Consider the following 12,030-nt stretch of genomic DNA (forward strand, 5'->3'; position numbering starts at 1 on the left):
ACAAATTCCAAACACAAGAATAAACATTTCTATAAATTTCCAGCTGCATCAAAAAGTGAGACTGTAAAGAAGTGGAAATTTATCTGTAATATAGATGAAGGTGTCAACTGTAGTTATTATTGTGTGTGTGAGGATCATTTTTATGAAGCAGATTTTGTGAACTTTACTAGATACAGGCTCAATCCTGGTGTTATACCAAAGCACATGGAATTGGTGTTGTATCACCCTCCCCCCACCCATCTGTGTTACACTGGTGGTGGTGGCGGTTTCACAACATCGGGTGCAAATATAAGTGTGCAAGAGACAGGTCACAATGCAAAATCTACAGTAATACAACGAAGCAGTCCCCCTTTACAGAGCACAGATGATGGTGAGTACAGCTTTTTATCCTCACCTGTTTATGATGTTGAAAGTAGTCCAGGTGTAATGGGATCTGGCGTTTCTAAACGTGATTTAACTCCAAGAAAACACAAAATGTATAAACTGCATAGAATTACAGTTTCCAGAGTGTGTAAATTTAAAAAACAGCTACAGAATGAGAGGAATAAATTGAAAATTCTAAAAGAGTTGTATGATGACAGGAAATTTCAGTTAATTGAAGAAGAGTTGAATGATGTGACTAAAACTTTTATTAATAGTCAGTTACGAAATGCCAATATGCAGCCCACAGCAGTACGGTGGTCTATACAAGATAAGGCATTTGCTTTATCTATTTATAAGTGTAGTCCCCGGTTGTACAGATATTTGGCCACATACTTCTCCCTTCCATCTGTCAGGCTGCTCAAGGGAGTGCTTTCCCACATACCATTTGATACAGGACTTAATCCAGCTTTATTAAACTTTTTAGCAAGGGAAGTAAGTAATATGCACGAAAATGACAAGTATTGTGCTCTACTTTTTGATGAAATTTCTCTGGATGATGGTATGTACTATGATCTACATCTACATCTACATTTATACTCCGCAAGCCACCCAACGGTGTGTGGCGGAGCGCACTTTACATGCCACTGTCATTACCTCCCTTTCCTGTTCCAGTCGCGTATGCTTCGCGGGAAGAACGACTGTCTGAAAGCCTCCGTGCGCGCTCTAATCTCTCTAATTTTACATTCGTGATCTCCTCGGGAGGTATAAGTAGGGGGAAGCAATATATTCGATACCTCATCCAGAAACGCACCCTCTCGAAACCTGGCGAGCAAGCTACACCGCGATGCAGAGCGCCTCTCTTGCAGAGTCTGCCACTTGAGTTCGTTAAACATCTCCGTAACGCTATCACGGTTACCAAATAACCCTGTGACGAAACGCGCCGCTCTTCTTTGGATCTTCTCTATCGCCTCCATCAACCCGATCTGGTACGGATCCCACACTGATGAGCAATACTCAAGTATAGGTCGAACGAGTGTTTTGTAAGCCACCTCCTTTGTTGATGGACTACATTTTCTAAGGACTCTCCCAATGAATCTCAACCTGGTACCCGCCTTACCAACAATTAATTTTATGTGATCATTCCACTTCAAATCGTTCCGCACGCATACTCTCCCAGATATATTACAGAAGTAACTGCTGCCAGTGTTTGTTCCGCTATCATATAATCATACAATAAAGGATCCTTCTTTCTATGTATTCGCAATACATTACATTTGTCTATGTTAAGGGTCAGTTGCCACTCCCTGCACCAAGTGCCTATCCGCTGCAGATCTTCCTGCATTTCGCTACAATTTTCTAATGCTGCAACTTCTCTGTATACTACAGCATCATCCGCGAAAAGCCGCATGGGACTTCCGACACTATCTACTAGGTCATTTATATATATTGTGAAAAGCAATGGTCCCATAACACTCCCCTTTGGCACGCCAGAGGTTACTTTAACGTCTGTAGATGTCTCTCCATTGATAACAACACGCTGTGTTCTGTTTGCTAAAAACTCTTCAATCCAGCCACACAGCTGGTCTGATATTCCGTAGGCTCTTACTTTGTTTATCAGGCAACAGTGCGGAACTGTATCGAACGCCTTCCGGAAGTCAAGGAAAATAGCATCTACCTGGGAGCCTGTATCTAATATTTTCTGGGTCTCATGAACAAATAAAGCGAGTTGGGTCTCACACGATCGCTGTTTCCGGAATCCATGTTGATTCCTACATAGTAGATTCTGGGTTTCCAAAAATGACATGATACTCGAGCAAAAAACATGTTCTAAAATTCTACAACAGATCGACGTCAGAGATATAGGTCTGTAGTTTTGCGCATCTGCTAGACGACCCTTCTTGAAGACTGGGACTACCTGTGCTCTTTTCCAATCATTTGGAACCTTCCGTTCCTCTAGAGACTTGCGGTACACGGCTGTTAGAAGGGGGGCAAGTTCTTTCGCGTACTCTGTGTAGAATCGAATTGGTATCCCGTCAGGTCCAGTGGGCTTTCCTCTATTGAGTGATTCCAGTTGCTTTTCTATTCCTTGGACACTTATTTCGATGTCAGCCATTTTTTAGTTTGTGCGAGGATTTAGAGAAGGAACTGCAGTGCGGTCTTCCTCTGTGAAACAGCTTTGGAAAAAGGTGTTTAGTATTTCAGCTTTACGCGTGTCATCCTCTGTTTCAATGCCAGCATCATCCCGGAGTGTCTGGATATGCTGTTTCAAGCCACTTACTGATTTAACGTAAGACCAGAACTTCCTAGGATTTTCTGTCAAGTCGGTACATAGGATTTTACTTTCGAATTCACTGAACACTTCACGCATAGCCCTCCTTACGCTAACTTTGACATCGTTTAGCTTCTGTTTGTCTGAGAGGTTTTGGCTGCGTTTAAAGCTTCCTCCCTTTTTTTATATTCCTACTAACTTCCATATTCAGGGATGCTGCAACGGCCTTATGATCACAGATTCCCTGTTCTGTACATACAGAGTCGAAAAGTTCGGGTCTGTTTGCTATCAGTAGGTCCAAGATGTTATCTCCACGAGTCGGTTCTCTGTTTAATTGCTCGAGGTAATTTTCGGATAGTGCACTCAGTATAATGTCACACGATGCTCTGTCCCTACCACCAGTCGTAAACATCTGAGTGTCCCAGTCTATATCTGGTAAATTGAAATCTCTGCCTAAGATTATAACATGCTGAGAAAATTTATGTGAAATGTATTCCAAATTTTCTCTCAGTTGTTCTGCCACTAATGCTGCTGAGTCGGGAGGTCAGTAAAAGGAGCCAATTATTAACCTAGCTCGGTTGTTGAGTGTAACCTCCACCCATAATAATTCACAGGAACTATCCACTTCTATTTCACTACAGAATAAACTACTGCTAACAGCGACGAACACTCCACCACCGGTTGCATGGCTATCCTTTCTAACCACCATCTGTACCTTTGTAAAAATTTCGGCAGAATTTATCTCTGGCTTCAACCAGCTTTCTGTACCTATAACGATTCCGGCTTCGGTGCTTTCTATCAACGCTTGAAGTTCCGGTACTTAACGCAGCTTGGACAGTTTACAATTACAATACCGATTGCTGCTTGGTCCCCGCATGTCCTGACTTTGCCCTGCACCCGTTGAGGCTGTTGCCCTTTCTGTACTTGCCCAAGGCCATCTAACCTAAAAAACCGTCCAGCCCACGCCACACAACCCCTGCTACCTGTGTAGCCGCTTATTGCGTGTAGTGGACTCCTGACCTATCCAGCGGAACCCGAAAACCAAACCACCCTATGGCGCAAGTCGAGGAATCTGCAGCCCACATGGTCGCAGAACTGTCTCAGCCTCTGATTCAGACCCTCCACTCGGCTCTGTACCAAAGGTCCGCAGTCAGTCCTGTCGACGATGCTGCAGATGGTGAGCTCTGCTTTCATCCCGCTAGTGAGACTGGCAGTCTTCACCAAATCAGATAGCCGCCGGAAGCCAGAGAGGATTTCCTCGGATCCATAGCGACACACATCATTGGTGCCAACATGTGCGACCACCTGCAGATGGGTGCACCCTGTACCCTTCATGGCATCCGGAAGGACCCTTTCCACATCTGGAATGACACCCCCTGGTATGCACACGGAGTGCACATTGGTTTTCTTCCCCTCTCTTGCTGCCATATCCCTAAGGGGCCCCATTACACGCCTGACGTTGGAGCTCCCAACTACCAGTAAGCCCACCCTCTGTGACCGCCCGGATCTTGCAGACTGAGGGGCAACCTCTGGAACAGGACAAGCAGCCATGTCAGGCCGAAGATCAGTATCAGCCTGAGACAGAGCCTGAAACAGGTTCGTCAGACAAACTGGAGAGGCCTTCCGTTCAGCCCTCCGGAGTGTCTTTCGCCCCTTGCCACACCTTGAGACGACCTCCCACTCTACCACAGGTGAGGGATCAGCCTCAATGCGGGCAGTATCCCGGGCAACCACAGTCGTAGTCCGATCGGCGGATGCATGGGAAGAGCTGGCCGTCCCCGACAAACCCCCATCCGGAACCCCACAGTGGTGCCCATTGGCAACAGCCTCAAGCTGTAAGACCGAAGCCAACACTGCCTGAAGCTGGGAGCGAAGGGATGCCAACTCAGCCTGCATCCGAACACAGCAGTTGCAGTCCCTATCCATGCTAAAAACTGTTGTGCAAAGAACGTCTGAACTAATCTACAGAGAGCGCAAACAAATCGACACAAAATTTAAACGGTTATTAAAATACAAGATAGCCTAGTAAATGCAGTAATGCTGCTACTTGCGCACTGCTCACACACTGCTCGGCGGCGGAAGGAGACTACGCGATTTTACACTATTCAGGTACTAAAACGCGATGCTACAACTCTCAAATACTATAATACGCCCGCAATTTATGAATTAGACAATGCAAGTACCAAAAACACGCAAAGAAATTAAGAATTAAACTATGTAGCAAATGAGTGAGCTAGGAGTATACGACTTGCTGCTGCAGCTGCTTATCCAACGACGGCAGGGAGCACACGAACAGCTAATCTATGGGTATCAGGACTTGGGTCATTTAGGACGTTCACCTGTAGATGCTAGTCAAGCATTGATTTTTATGCTGAAAGGCATTCACAGAACTTGGAAACAAGTTCTAGCATATTACTTTACCGCAACCACTTTCCACTACACGCATTTGAAATCACACATTGTTCACATCATAAGTGAACTACAGAATATTGGGTTCAAAGTGGTTTGTACTGTATGTGACCAGAATGCAACAAACCAAAAGGCCCTTCTGCAACTGTGTGAAGCAAATTTGTTGAAGCCCAGTATATTTCATTTTGTCGTCAATAATCAACCAATTGTTACCATTTATGATGTACCACATCTGCACAAAAACACTTGAAATGCTTTGATAGATAATAAAATTCAATTTGAACCTCACAAAGCAGCAAAGTTTGAGTACATCAGTACAGTGTCCTTTTGGATAAAAAAAACAGTTCAAAACTCTATCCAAATTAAAAGCACAACACTTTAACTTTTCTGATTCCCATGTCAAAATGAAAGTAAAAGTTGCTGCTGCACAAATGAGCCATACTGTTGCAGCTGCAATTGAAACATATGTTTCTACTCACACATTACCATCTGAAGCTATACACACAGCTGAGTTTGTGGAAAAGGTAGATAATCTCTTTGATTCACTCAACAGTAATGAGCAATATCTCAGAGATGGGAAACAATTTAGGTGTGCTTTATCAGAAAATTCGCCACATTGAGAAATGTGGTATAGCATGTTGAGGGAAATAAGCAGCTGGCAAATAATAGATTTAAAAATGGGAAGAAACAAGACTAATATGTTTAGCTTCATAAAAGGTTGGCACATTACATTACAGTCTATTATTTTCTTGTGGAAGACCTTGAAAGTGGTTGGCTTTAAGTACTTAAAATTAATGGTGTTCAATCAAGATGCTTTAGAAAATTTCTTTTGTTGTATAAGACAACATGGTATTGCTAATACAAACCCAACTTGTTTTCAGTTTGTACAAGCTCTGAAGACTTGTGTTGTCAATCATATGACTTTGCCTTTCAAAGCCATGAGTGTAAGTAACTGTGAAAATGATGATTACACTCACTTGAGCAGTTTGTGTCACTTTTTGGCAGCTAGTGGTAGGAGTGAACATTTAAGTGAATGTGAGATAAAAGACACTGATACACCTGAGCAAATTTATTCTTACTCAGATGGTATCATCGAGTCTGTAGAAGATCAACAATCCTTAGCCTATGTAGCACGCTATGTACTAAAAGCCGTAGATGTACCAGATGATTGTGAAACATGTAATACCAGTCTCTACTCCTCTGTTGTGACTGAAAATCATTTGTTTACCTCATTTAAAGAGAATAGTGAGGAGCATTCTCATTTGAAATGTGCAAGTGAAAGAGTCATGATTTTCCTAAGGGCACTACATGATCAGCTATATGAGTATCTAAATAGTCATGGTCACACAACAAAACTACATGATAATTAAAAAAAAAACATTTGTTCTGTCTCATACAACAATTTGTAATAAACATGAGATTGAAGAGAGACTTCTGAAGACAAGTATTCAATTTATAATATACAAGTATGTGAAAGAAAAGAAATTTACAAACAAGAGGAAATTGTGTACGCAACAACTTAAAAAGAAGTTCAAATCATGTTAAAAGACTTTGTATTTTGTTTATTATGTGTACAATGAGGGTAAGCTCCCTATACATACACAAATGTTCTTGTATCAAAAGCATGCCTTTGACTTGTTATGACAAAATCTGGTAATTCAGCAGGCACATAACTTAACACTTTCTAGATGTGATGATTGGATTCTAAAAGTATAATGAATAAAGTTCTGTCAAGGGGAATTTGTGTTAATTTTCAGTAGTGTACCAAACAAAGTTGTCAAAGAGGAAGTAAATAAATAAAAATGTTAAAAATAAATGTTGTATCAGCGTCTTCTTTCATTATTTAAACATGATGGGTGTTGCCAAAATAACAGCCAAGTTGGGGAAAAAAGAAAAAAAAAATGTTGTGTTGCAGTTCATTTTCTTTGTATGTTTCATTGGCAAAAACATTTTGGCTACATTCATGGAGTGTCTACCTGCTCTGCTCCCAATTTGTTTTTCAGTTGATGTAAAGTAGTATTTTGTGTGTTTCATAAATTTATTTGAACTGTGCAGAAGTTCAATTTCAGATGAGTGAATATCCATAAATAACAATCAACAGAAAAAATAATAAATCGGATTTTGTAGACTTTACAGTACATCCTTGGTTTGTAGCACAGATTTTTTTTGTAAATGACCTCTTGGTTATCCATTAGCTTTGTAGTTATTTATTTGTGTAACCTACTATTCCACTTTCGATCATGCGAGTGGACATAATGTGCTTTAGGATTTGTGGAAACGTAAAAATCATTTATATATGCATGCAATGTCATATGATTTTTTAGTCTGACATGTGCTAAAGCTCGTTTATTTCCACATGATAATGGCCACACGGCCAAAATCGCAATATTGAGTTTTACAAAAAAAATTCACAGTCAAAAGGTGACGTCGTAATTTACGAAAATTTTCACAATGTAAACTGCAGCTACAAGTAGTTAATGTTTGTTTTTGATTGAGATTTCTTTTATATATTACTTTGCAAGATCTCAAAAACCTTTATTACTGCACTATGCGGCCCACATTCAAAGATTAAATGAAAAATATTGTCATCTAATTCGCGTATTTAGAAATAAACATAAGAGATTTTCGCGCCATATTTTTTCGTATTGAAGTTCACAGCCAGGCCACAAGTAGCGCTGGTGTCGTTCTGTGTTTCCATGGAGGTAAGAATAGAGGGAGACGCCGTGACGTCACAGCTGCGAAGCTATGTGAAGCCGAGGGTAGCCATCTCAGTCCGACCAAAACATTGCTGCTGTAAGCTTGTGTGCATAGGCTTGTCACTCGCTTTTGGAAGTATTTTGCGCTATTATGGTGACTTGTGTGGTGTTCGGATGTACGAATCGTTCTGATTGTGATACGAAATCGAAGGGAATAACATTTCATGTGTAAGTTGTCCGGTTAAGTGTGATTTTACAACTTCATTGTGAATGAACGTGTGCTACATCGGTACTTGTACTATAGCGTGTTTTTCTCCTGTATGATTTTAGATTTCCTAAAAATGAAAGTCGGAAAGCTCTATGGGAGAATGCCGTGAGGAGGAAGAATTGGCGTGCGTCTAAATGGAGCACTATATGTTCTCAGCATTTCCGAGAAGAGGACATAGACCGAACTTCCCTTTCAACAATAAGGCTCCGAGAAAATGCTGTACCATCAGTTTTCCCTACGCACCCAAAACATTTGCAAAAGGTATGTTATCTCAAAGAATTAAATTCTTAGTTTTCAGGTTCACGTTTCTGTATAATACGTACGTATCGTCGGTAATCGAAGTGTTGAGTAACTCACTTTGTCTTCATCATGTACCAAATTAAAAGCTAACACTACATTAACAGGCGTAAAGTATAGGCCTAAACAGGACACTGTGTAGATTTGCCATTCTATGTACCGTATTTCAGTAAATATTGGTGGTGATGAACAGTGTTTCCCAGTAGTGTAACTTAACTGAAATGTCCCAGTACGTATTACAAACAAGATGTATTTATGGGGCTTTGGAGGGAGGGTATAGCTAACTTAGTTTTCAGTTTCTATTATTTAGCTCTAACTCCGAAAGTAATGGAATACACGTGTGAAGTAAATTATATCAGTTATGTGAATATTTAAGGCAGTAGTTTGTGAACATCTCACTTTGTCTGGTCTACTGTGTTGTACAACATTTTTATTGCACTGTCTTTGCTAGTTAATGGCAGTTATGTTTTAGGAGTAATTGATACAGCTCTAGTTTTACTTATATATGTTGATTTTGGGAGGATTCCTTCAGGTCATTTGAATACATTAATTTCACTTTCCACCTGATTAGGTCCTTACACATAGCTTTTGCCTAGGAATAATTCCATGCTGTATATAGAATTTAAGAGGGGAGGTGCTGGAACACTCAAGTGTTTCTGCAGCTACACAGTATGTTATAAAGAGATAATCTGGTTCTCCACATTGTCATGTAGAAACAAATTTATGAAACTCCTTTTTGATGAGCATCAGCCTCTGCACACAAGAGAATATTTGAGAAGAAAATTCAGGTTCGCTGTTTAGATTATGAGACTACTGAAGCTAGCAAGTTTGTCTGGTATAATTATTTAGTGAAGTCACAGAAATTAACACTTGGGCTGTGTTAAATATAACTCTGTATTTGGGTTAAGCACAGCAAGTGAACATTTCTTTTGTTTGATGCACTATTCATTGACATTCTCCATTGAAAGATATCATTGATTAAAAAGCTTTGGCAGTATCTTCTTGTTAACATTATCCACTACTGTGGAACATTGAATATGCACCAACCACTAATGCAAAATTAGATATAACACACAATTTTATATCATTAACTGTTGGACCAGTTGTATTGAGAACTTGTTAACTAACAGCACCCATAGCGATACAGTGTGATAGTTAAACAAGACACCCCAGCAGAAATATTTTACATGTTCAAAGTTTATATTTTTAGTTGTCTGCTGAACACAACAACGGTTTTTGTTAGAGTAATGAGTATTTTATGAACAAGATAAATAGTTGCTGGAAAAATAGAATTTATATTTCTGGAAAGGACTGAGAATAGGAGCAATTAGTGGGCTGTAACATGCTGTTCATGATAAAGACTAACACCTTCAACCATGTGTTAAAAACAGTTCTTAATGTTTTCCATCCGTTTATTTCATTTAGGGAGACAAGAAGAGAGAGCCACCATTGCGGAAGGAGAGCTCTTCCTTTCCATCTTCAGTTTTGGCTGCCGTCAGCAGAGTGCAGGATGAAGAAGTTCCTGCTCTTGCTCCTGAGTACACTGCAGGACCACCAGAACGTAGTCAGACATCCTCTGAAAGTGAAGAACTGAAGACGAAGTGTGAGCACCTCGTAAGAAAAACTGATCAGTACAAAAAACAAATTAAAACTCTTCAGCAGTCTAAGCGACGACTTAAGAAGGAAGTGGCTTCTTTGAGTGCTATCATCTTGTGGATGAAAGTTCAATAAATATACTAGAAAGCATACCTGGAATGCAGAGATGCTTGCTGCAGCGGAAGGACAAGCATCTTGTGGATGAAAGTTCAATAAATATACTAGAAAGCATACCTGGAATGCAGAGAGGCTTGCTGCAGTGACAAACTGCGAAAGCTGGGGCACAGGCTGTACCTAGGTCATACAGCCCAGAACTGCGCTCCTTTGCCTTAACACTGCATTTTTATTCCCACAGGGCGTATAATTATGTTAGGCGCTGTTTTAATACATGTTTGCCACACCCCAGAACATTAACAAAGTGGTACCAGTGTGTGGGTGGAGCACCTCGCTTCACATCCGAGGCGTTTAAGGTAATTACGGCAGAAGCTTGTCACCGTGAAACAAAGTTTCCAACTATATGTAGCTTGGTAGTTGATGAAATTGCCATCAGGCAACATGTAGAATTTGATGGTACATGCTATTACGGTTATGTTGACATGGGGGTCATCTGTAGACACAGATAATTTGCCCATTGCCAAAGAAGCATTTGTGCTCATGCTTGTGGCTATTAATGCTTCTTGGAAGCTCCCAGTTGGGTATTTCCTGACTGCTGGTATAACTGGTGAGCAAAAAGCAGAGATAGTGAAACAGTGCATTGATCTTGCCAATTCAAGTGGTGTGAAAGTTGTTTCGCTCACATGTGATGGTTCAGCTAGCAATTTGTCAATGGCTAGATGTTTAGGCTGCAATCTCAATTGTGAAACTTTGAAAAGTACTTTTTCAGTTGAAGGGAATGATCATGAAATGTCATTTTTTCTAGACCCTCCACATATGTTGAAACTTGTGCACAACACTTTAGGAGATAAAAAATTTCTTTGGGATGAGCAAAGTGGTGTCATTTCTTGGCACTTTTTGGAACGGTTACATGAATTACAGGTCAAGGAAGGGCTCCACACAGGCAACAAGATCATTGCCAGTCGCCTAAATTTTTTTAAAAACTTAAATGAAGGTGAAACTGGCTACTCAGCTGCTTAGCAATTCTGTGGCAGATGCCATACAGTACTGTTGTGATATGAAACTCCCAGGTTTTGAACAGGCATCTGCAACAGTAAAGTTTATACACATTTTCAACTGTCTCTTTGATGTCTGCAATTCCAGAACACTTTTACAAAGTGGTTTCAAGCAGGCATTAAATACAGCAAATTTTAGTGCTGTAGAGGGATTTCTTTTAAAGGCACAGAGGTACATCAAGGAACTCACTGTTGGTTCAAATCCTCAAGCAATGAGAGTTGGTGACTCAAATAGAAACACAGGGTTTCTTGAATTCCTGGTGTGTATATCCAGTGTTTTACACATGTATAGCAAAGTAGTGGGGACACAAACTCATGCTCCTCTATTGAAGTTTCTGCCTCTTTACAAATGTTCTCACAAGGGAACCTCCCCATCGCACCCCCCTCAGATTTAGTTATAAGTTGGCACAGTGGATAGGCCTTGAAAAACTGAACACACATCAATCGAGAAAACAGGAAGAAGTTGTATGGAACTATGAAAAAATAAACAAAATATACAAACTGAGTAGTCCATGTGCAAGATAGGCAACATTAAGGGAGTTGAGGGGTCAGGAGCACCTTGGCCCGGTGGTTAGCACGAGAAACTACGGAATGAGAGGTCCTTGGTTCGAGACTTGTGAAAACTGTAATTTTTTATTTTCAGTCTGTGACAAACTCTTACGTTTTCATCGCTTTTTGGGAGTGATTACCACATCCACAAGAAAACCTAAATCGGGCAAGGTAGAAGAATCTTTTTACCCATTGGCTAAGTGTACAAGTTAGATGGGTCGACAACATATTCCTGTCATGTGACGCACATGCTGTCACCAGTGTCGTATAGAATATATCAGACGTGTTTTCCTGTGGAGGAATCGGTTGACTTATGACCTAGCGATCAAATGTTTCCGGTTCCCATTGGAGAGGCACGTCCTTTCGTCTACTAATCACACGGTTTTGCGGTGCGGTCGCAAAACACAGACACTA

At 40.7% G+C, this 12,030-nt stretch overlaps 1 pseudogene; it reads left to right on the forward strand.

Annotated features, from left to right (window-relative positions):
• The first annotated feature begins 5,200 nt into the window (after positions 1-5,200).
• On the forward strand, positions 5,201-6,411 carry LOC124713393 (annotated as a pseudogene).
• The last annotated feature ends 5,619 nt before the right edge of the window (positions 6,412-12,030 follow it).

This window comes from Schistocerca piceifrons, chromosome 1 (assembly GCF_021461385.2).
Source record: "Schistocerca piceifrons isolate TAMUIC-IGC-003096 chromosome 1, iqSchPice1.1, whole genome shotgun sequence".
NCBI lineage: Eukaryota > Metazoa > Arthropoda > Insecta > Orthoptera > Acrididae > Schistocerca > Schistocerca piceifrons.